At 38.1% G+C, this 7,496-nt stretch overlaps 1 protein-coding gene across 1 annotated transcript in view; it reads left to right on the top strand.

Annotated features, from left to right (window-relative positions):
- Window positions 1-843: 843 nt before the first annotated feature.
- LOC136855661 (E3 ubiquitin-protein ligase DDB_G0292642) overlaps window positions 844-7,496 on the top strand; it is a 74,399-nt gene continuing 67,746 nt past the window's right edge. Inside the window, exon 1 of the mRNA XM_067132877.1 lies at window positions 844-1,543. The gene's annotated coding sequence lies outside the window, so the exon portion shown is untranslated. The remainder of the gene's footprint in view (window positions 1,544-7,496) is intronic.

Raw genomic sequence — 7,496 nt, 5'->3', positions numbered from 1 at the left:
TTGTGTGTATGTATGTTATTTATGTATGTATAAGGACGTGGAGTATTCATGTTCCGGAAATGTAATGGTGTGTGATATCGGTGTAAAAATAAAACACTCCTTACAGAGCAAAAATACCTGAATAAAACAGTGGTTATATATATATATATATATATATATATATATATATATATATATATGTGTGTGTGTGTGTGTGTGTGTGTGTGTGTGTGTGTTTGTATGTGTACTGTATATATTCACTTTATGCATATATTCATTGCGTGTACAAAAGCGTAGTTCGGTTCATATATAATATTTAAAGTAATTATCTGATATACTATATATATATATATATATATATATATATATATATATATATATATATATATATATATATAATATAATGTACAGGACATAGAACACAGAGCTTATCTTTAACTAATCTCTATCTATCTATAAATATTATATATAAATATATATAAATATTATATATACTGTATATATATATATATATATATATATATATATATATATATAGAGAGAGAGAGAGAGAGAGAGAGAGAGAGAGAGAGAGAGAGACGAACAAAGCAAAAAATACCCGACGCTTACTCATTATTACGAAACACTGAAGAGTATATTCGACATTTAATTCTAACAACTGTGACCTTGCCTTGAAGGGAGGAGGAGAAAAATAATTCCTTTTACAACAACGCCAATATCAAAACCATTATTGTACAGATTTCCTGATGTTATTAAACCTCGCGATGGCTAAATATCCACGTACACAACAACATGGACATCGTTCCCCAGCCCTCGCCGGGATAGCACGCTATACACCACCCCCAAAATAGTAACGCGTATTCACTTCGCATCCGACACTACCGTTGCATGGCCCCTGGAGGGGGATCGGGAAGGAGGTACTCCATCCTCCCATGGTACCAACAGAACCCAAATCCTGACCCCTACCCATCCCCTCCCTCTCCTGTGTTTGTGTGAGTGTGTTAGCACTATTCGCTCCTTGTGCTGTTAAGCCCAGATTCTGTGGCTTAGCCCAGTCACTTCCCAGCTGCTCTACAGCGTAGAGCTAGCACTACAAGTCTTCCACAGTGCTGCTCATTGAGAAAGCTATACCTTTGACTCCGTAGGCTTTATCGAAACTACTTTGACGCGCTTAATGCCCATAACTGTGATTATTTTTAAACCGATATCAAACGGGCCACACAGGCTTTGTTTAATGACGCATAACTCAAGAATATCCGTCGATACTTTGGAAATCCAGTATCTAAAACGGACTTAAAGGAGATCGTAATATTTTCTTCCGATTCAGTGATCGATATTTGTGCCTCATCCGAAGTGTTTTGAGAAATCGCGTATTGAAAAGGGGTAATACGGTAAAAAGACGCAGCGGACTTACTTGTGTAACGCCTTTGAGAAAAAAGTCTGTCTGGGGAAGGAAGAAGAAGCAACAGGTGACCCGAGAAGGAAGACCAATAAGAGAGGAAGGAGAAGCTTTTTGACCTGAATCTTCTTGAGGAAGCAGAGCTTAATAAAATCCACCATGGCGGTAAGTTATCTAACTTGACTCCCAGAAAAACCACGTTGCCCCCTTACTCTTTAAGCTGATTTATCGATCTGGTGATTCCAACACGCTGGAACACGCATTTTGAAAATTTGGTTTTTAGGCCTATTGTAAATTGTGTGCTTTTGTTTGTACTGGGGAATTTTTAAACTGGATTCAACAAAAACTGTAAAATGGGGATTCACGCGGATGGTTAGTCTGTTTAGACATAGCTTTTGTCTCTTTTTTTCAAGCAACTTGCTTGTATGTCTTGGTAATCTCTTTTAATCATACGTTCGTCAAACTAAAATGGTATACGCATTTAGTTATAACAAGGATCTCTCATCTAAATATGGCAATGATTATATAACCAAAAGAAGCTCAATTTACTCCACTGAATATTTTTCTAGTGTCTGGACAGTTTTGCCGTCAATTTATACTTTGGTCTTGAGATACGATATGGGAAAATTCATGTAACATGAATTTTGATTAGGCAAAGTTTATGAAAAAGATTTATTTACAAAGATATGAATTAGGCCTATGAAATATTTTAAAAGGTTTTTTTTTTTTACGATAAATCAAGTATTCGGGTTACACTCGGACAGCCTTGGATTTTCCACCCAAGTTCAAGCCGATAAATATGAAAAATTTAGAAAATTACCCACAGCCTACCCTGATTTTTCCCAAATACAAAACACATAAAGAAATAACCTTCGTAAAACTTGAGTTGTGTAATTAAATATCCATCCAAGAAAAGCGAAAGGAAAATAAGATTAATGACTGATAAAGTTTGAGAAAAGTTTTGAAAAATCCCCTATGGGCCTACCCCAGATTTTCCCAAACAAAACACGTTAAGAAATAATCTTCGCAAGCTTGAGTTTGTTGAATTAAATACTCATCCAGGAAAAGCGAAAGGAAAACTAAGATTAATGACGTTTCGTTGCCTAAGAGATTTTATTGCCTATGTAAGGCCAGCGTGGCCTCCGAGTGTGTTTACCTAAAGGTGTTGCCGGTGAGCGATCACGTGCTCAACGAATGCTCGTCCCGCAATCTGGGATGATGTCCCACGTGCTTGAGGAAGACTGGTTTTCCTTTCATATTTTTGTTTCTTTCGTATGTTTCTCTTCTCTCTCTCTCTCTCTCTCTCTCTCTCTCTCTGAGTTGAAAAGATGTTTAACAGCTTCTTGTGGATATCGGTCTAAAGGATTCTTTGCCGTGACCTATTTGTCTTGAAGTTGGAGGGTTTGCGCCACATGCACTTAAAGTGACGTCATCTTTCGAGTTGGATATGACCTCGTTTGGTCAGGTTAGTCATCAAGTGTTAACAATTATTATTTTTTTTCCATTGCCGTAATACAACTGCTACCGGTATTGCACGTATGTGGGATTTTTCTGTGTCTAATAAGTCAGACCAGCGCTTACTGGTCGGACATTCCTAGTGAAACACACTGGAAGGAAGTTGGTATGTGAAATCAAAGTGTTACGCGACGTCATTATTTTAATCGTGCTTTCCATGCATTCCTTATTCAGGTGAGAAAATGATTAGCCACACGCAGCTTTCGACATTACCTAATTATGCTTAAATTTGCTTATTCATTTATTTGTTTTCAAGCATTTCCATGTTTTCAAAGATTGGTTTAGGTAAATCTTGGCCCGTGAATGAAAATATTTCATATCTTGATTATTTGTCCTGTCTCGAATAAACATCGGGCTTTTTTTTCTGTAAACTGTCATGGTAGCGATTGTGATATCGACATTGGAAATGTCCTTTTAAATCATTCTAAATAATTTGAACTAGAGGAATGTAAACTTTCACTCAGATTAATTATATTTGAAATATTTGTATGTTATAAATGCACCTGCAGATGCATTCGCATGTTCTATTTGCATGTTGTTTGTTAGCTGAACGCAGGAACAAAATAAATAAATTTCAAAACAAGGCGCGCTTTGCCAAAAGATATTTTTTTTCGTGACAACAACTGTAAACACGCTGTGCTTTACTCCAAATACAGAATAGCGTTTTCCTTCTCACGTTAGGGGTAACCTTTACAAAGACTAAATAAAAATCCGTTGGGGGTCAGCGTTTGAAAAGATTTCAAGTCTTCGGGACTGCACTTTTATTATTCCAGGGACGCTGCGGTTAGATGGAAAAAATGGAAAAGGAAGGACAACAAACAGAAAACATTTCTTGTGGCGGAATCACGAACGTTAACGTAATTTTGAGTGTAAAGAACGTTACAAGTATGCGAGATATAACCCAATCAAATTCGCTGTGCCCCTCCGCAACCTGTGAACGCAGCAGGTAGCCAGGTAGGCTATAATTCTTTCCAGAGACTCCCCTTCCCTTCGCGAAGCAGATGCGCATCGCTGATATTGAGATTGGGATAACAAAGTTTGTAGGTTGGTGTCTCGGGTTTAACCCTCCTCTTTGGTCGCGGGCAAGGAGGGTTTGTAACGGCCCATCCCGGGCTTCTCTTTCAATAACCGTTCTCAACCCCCGGCTTGGGATACCGGTTACATGGGGATCCCATTGCCTCTCTCTTTCCACCTCAGATTTCTGTGGCCGATTCATTTAGGACGGAGGGATTTGGGGTCGGGTGGGCGGCCCGTGGGGGAAAGGAATGACGCGGGTTCCATCCGATTTTGTAAAGGAGGGAAGGCGTCCAGTTTAATGTTAGTTTTCCGTTTGTTGTCCTTGTCATTTGCAATGTATTTTAAGACACACCTGTTTATTAATTGACAGAAGGGTAGATGAAACGATAAGCGTAACCTATAGCCTATATGATATTTGCATTAATATTAGTGGAGCCATATCGCCAGAACTGTCGATAACATATGAGAGGGTCGAGAAAGGGCCTTCTTAAGCCATCAAGGGAACCTTCATTCTGCCTTCTGATGGGGACCAGTGATGAGAAGGGTGCTCTTGGATGGCCTACGACGCCCCTTAATCGTACAGTTCATACACTAGCTTTTATACCCAACAAATAAACATATGAATATTCAGTACGTTTATAGTGAAAGTTTTCTTTGTTTGTAACTCCTTGTTCCAGCTGCTGCTGAAGTATGAATGTTCTTTGATTATATATACCGTTACAGTATAGCATAGATACAGTCTTCCGTTCGTCGACAATTTCCTAGACCCAAGTCAACAACTATGGTAGTCCTGCCCGACCCCTGAGCCAAGGTGCACCAGTTCTTTCGTCATCGTTCAATGATATTCAGCAATTTTTCCCAAGACGTTGCTGGAGCCGTTGTTGTCTGTTGTTGCTTGAGCAAATCGAAGGCCCTTTGGTACGATCGACTTGTTTTTCGCCAGTAAGTTGCGAAAACAATTTTTTTCACGGAGGTAGTGAAGCGGGAAGTGTCGATCGGGGAATTTGCCAGTTATGAATCCCCGCTTGATGATTTGACTTCAGAAACTGATTGTGTTTTTAAATGTTTGTGTAACCTGTCGTCCTTTGCGTTGGAGATTCAGTGGCCTTTGCATTATATTCTTGTTCGAATGTTGAAGGAACTCTTATTAATCTGGTACCGTATATAACATCGAATAATTGGGGAAATGTCACCGTCTCATTAAGGCATTACTGGTTCTTTCGTGAATGTGTTCATATGGCACTGAATTCAGCAGTAAAAAGATAACGACAACATCACGGCTAAAAAAAAGTCCTTTTTGGGGAATTGCTTACGATAATAAACTAAAACTGAGAATTCGCAGAAAAGACCAAGGACCGGTAACTTTTCCTAGAACATCCCATGTGCTGTCAAAGGAAGCTGCGCACACCCGCCTTGTTGCTAACACTAACGGATTCTCTTCTTTTCGTGTTCTGTAGTTTCTCTTTTTCAGTCGCTGTACTATCTTTCCCGATTTTTTTTTTTTCATTGTGTAATTCGCTCCGAGCCATACGATTTCGTGGTTAGATGTCTAATATTCAGAACGTGAAGACCTTTAAACGCCTTATTTTTCAAGTCTATTTCAGGTTAATTTTTGTTACCTGAATGATAATTGCTTTATTGCGGGATCAATTCCACTAAAAATGAAAACGTTTCATATCCAAGAGTATCCGTAATTCCTCTCTCTCTCTCTCTCTCTCTCTCTCTCTCTCTCTCTCTCTCTCTCTCTCTCTTTTCCCCCGAACCAGGTGCCATCTGTGTTAACCCTCTAGCCCAGGGTTGCCAAAGACCACGATCACTCAGTGCTCACATGCACAGCATTCGGACATTCCTGAGATAGCGAGCGCAATGCCTTCGTTGCGCTCTGGTGGTGGGCTATTGCATCCATATACTCTTTAACTCCCTTACTTTCTCTATGATCATGTTTTGTGAATTAGGCCTTTGTTTCTCGATTCCCTTTCGCATTTTCCAAATAATTTATTACTTAGCGCTTACGCAATCTACGGAAACCAGCATAGTCTAAGTGGTTTGAAGCAGATTCTAAATGACTTCGTCATAGCAAGCCATGTCCTTCCGATTGAGATAATTCTCTCTCTCTCTCTCTCTCTCTCTCTCTCTGGTCACGTAAATCTCCTGAACATCCTTTGGGCAGAGCAGGGCCCTAATGCCAAAATGCGTACAGAATGGGTAGCGCCTAGAATCGTCTTCCACAAGAAGAAGAATATATATTATATATATATATATATATATATATATATATATATATATATATATATATATATATATATATATATATATATATATATATATATATATATATATATATATATATACCGTATAGCCTATATATATGATTATTACTATTAGTCTCGTTGTTATTTCAACACTGCAAACCCCTTCTCTCTCTCCTTTTAAAATCGCTCGACGTGACTTGGATGCATTTCATCAGCTCACACGATTGCAAAACCGACTTCCTGTGTAAGTCGGTTATTGCAACGAAGGCAAGCGTAATCTTTCTTAAAGATTTCCTCCGGCGTTTGAAAGTGTTCGAGAATAGCACAAAGACCAGAGGCGTATTTTTAGACAGGGGCCGCTTTTTTGAGGCCAGACGCATTAAGTAGGTAGGTCTTGTAAATGGAAGCATTTAAAAGAATGAGTTTATAGCCTGTAGCTATTTTGAGTAGGTCTGATCCCATGGGATTAAGGTCGTACGAAGAAATGGAAGATGAGCCGCATGTTTTAAAGACCTAATTCATGTAGGTTAAAAGCATGCTTAGGCTAGACTTTTGATTAGGTAAATTAAGACTGTATTTTAAGTAGTCTGTATGCGTTGATGGGTAGACGAAGAGCATGTTTAAATTTAAGTAGATGAGAAGTTAAGGAAGCCCAAAAATATTTTGAGTCAGCAATAAGCGTCATTAAGTAGACCAAACCAAATTTAGGAATACTCGAAGCAGCATATGTAATATGGAATCATTATTAAGTGAACCGAGTAGGCTTTAAAAGAACAATAATTCAAGTAGACTAGAAACACTCAAGTTAACCGAAACTTGAAAGCATTATTAAGTATACCAAGAGAAATATTTAAAGCTACTAGAAACATTTATTGAATAATTCACGTGTCACGCAGTATAGCCTATAGCAATATTATTCAGATAGGAAAAAATAGATTTTGAGTAGACTAACTAGAAAAGAGATTAAGTAGACAACCTGAAGTCAAGAGCAGTATTTCTAGTAGTACCTGAGAAATATCTTAATTTGGAAAAGTGAGTAGGCCTACATGAGTAGATATAAAACATTAATAGTAGCACATGAGAAATATTTTATGTTAGAAAAGTGGGTAAGCCTACATGATTAGATATGAAACGTTAATTAATCCAAGAGAAAAATTAAGTAGACTTAAAAGGATATTAAGCAGGCCAAGAATAAGTAGTTTGAATAGATTATGCCAGTATTTTCCAGGTAAGAAAGTGTCTTGATCTTTATAACTATGCATTAAAGTTAAAAGCCTGTTTTCAACGGAAGCCATATTGTGAACAGACACCTCTGAATAAGGACAGCAGCGTTA

The sequence above is a fragment of the Macrobrachium rosenbergii genome, chromosome 3 (assembly GCF_040412425.1).
Source record: "Macrobrachium rosenbergii isolate ZJJX-2024 chromosome 3, ASM4041242v1, whole genome shotgun sequence".
Classification (NCBI taxonomy): domain Eukaryota; kingdom Metazoa; phylum Arthropoda; class Malacostraca; order Decapoda; family Palaemonidae; genus Macrobrachium; species Macrobrachium rosenbergii.
The sequence above is the reverse complement of the archived record's forward strand: the minus strand, read 5'-3'. Positions and strand labels throughout refer to the sequence as shown.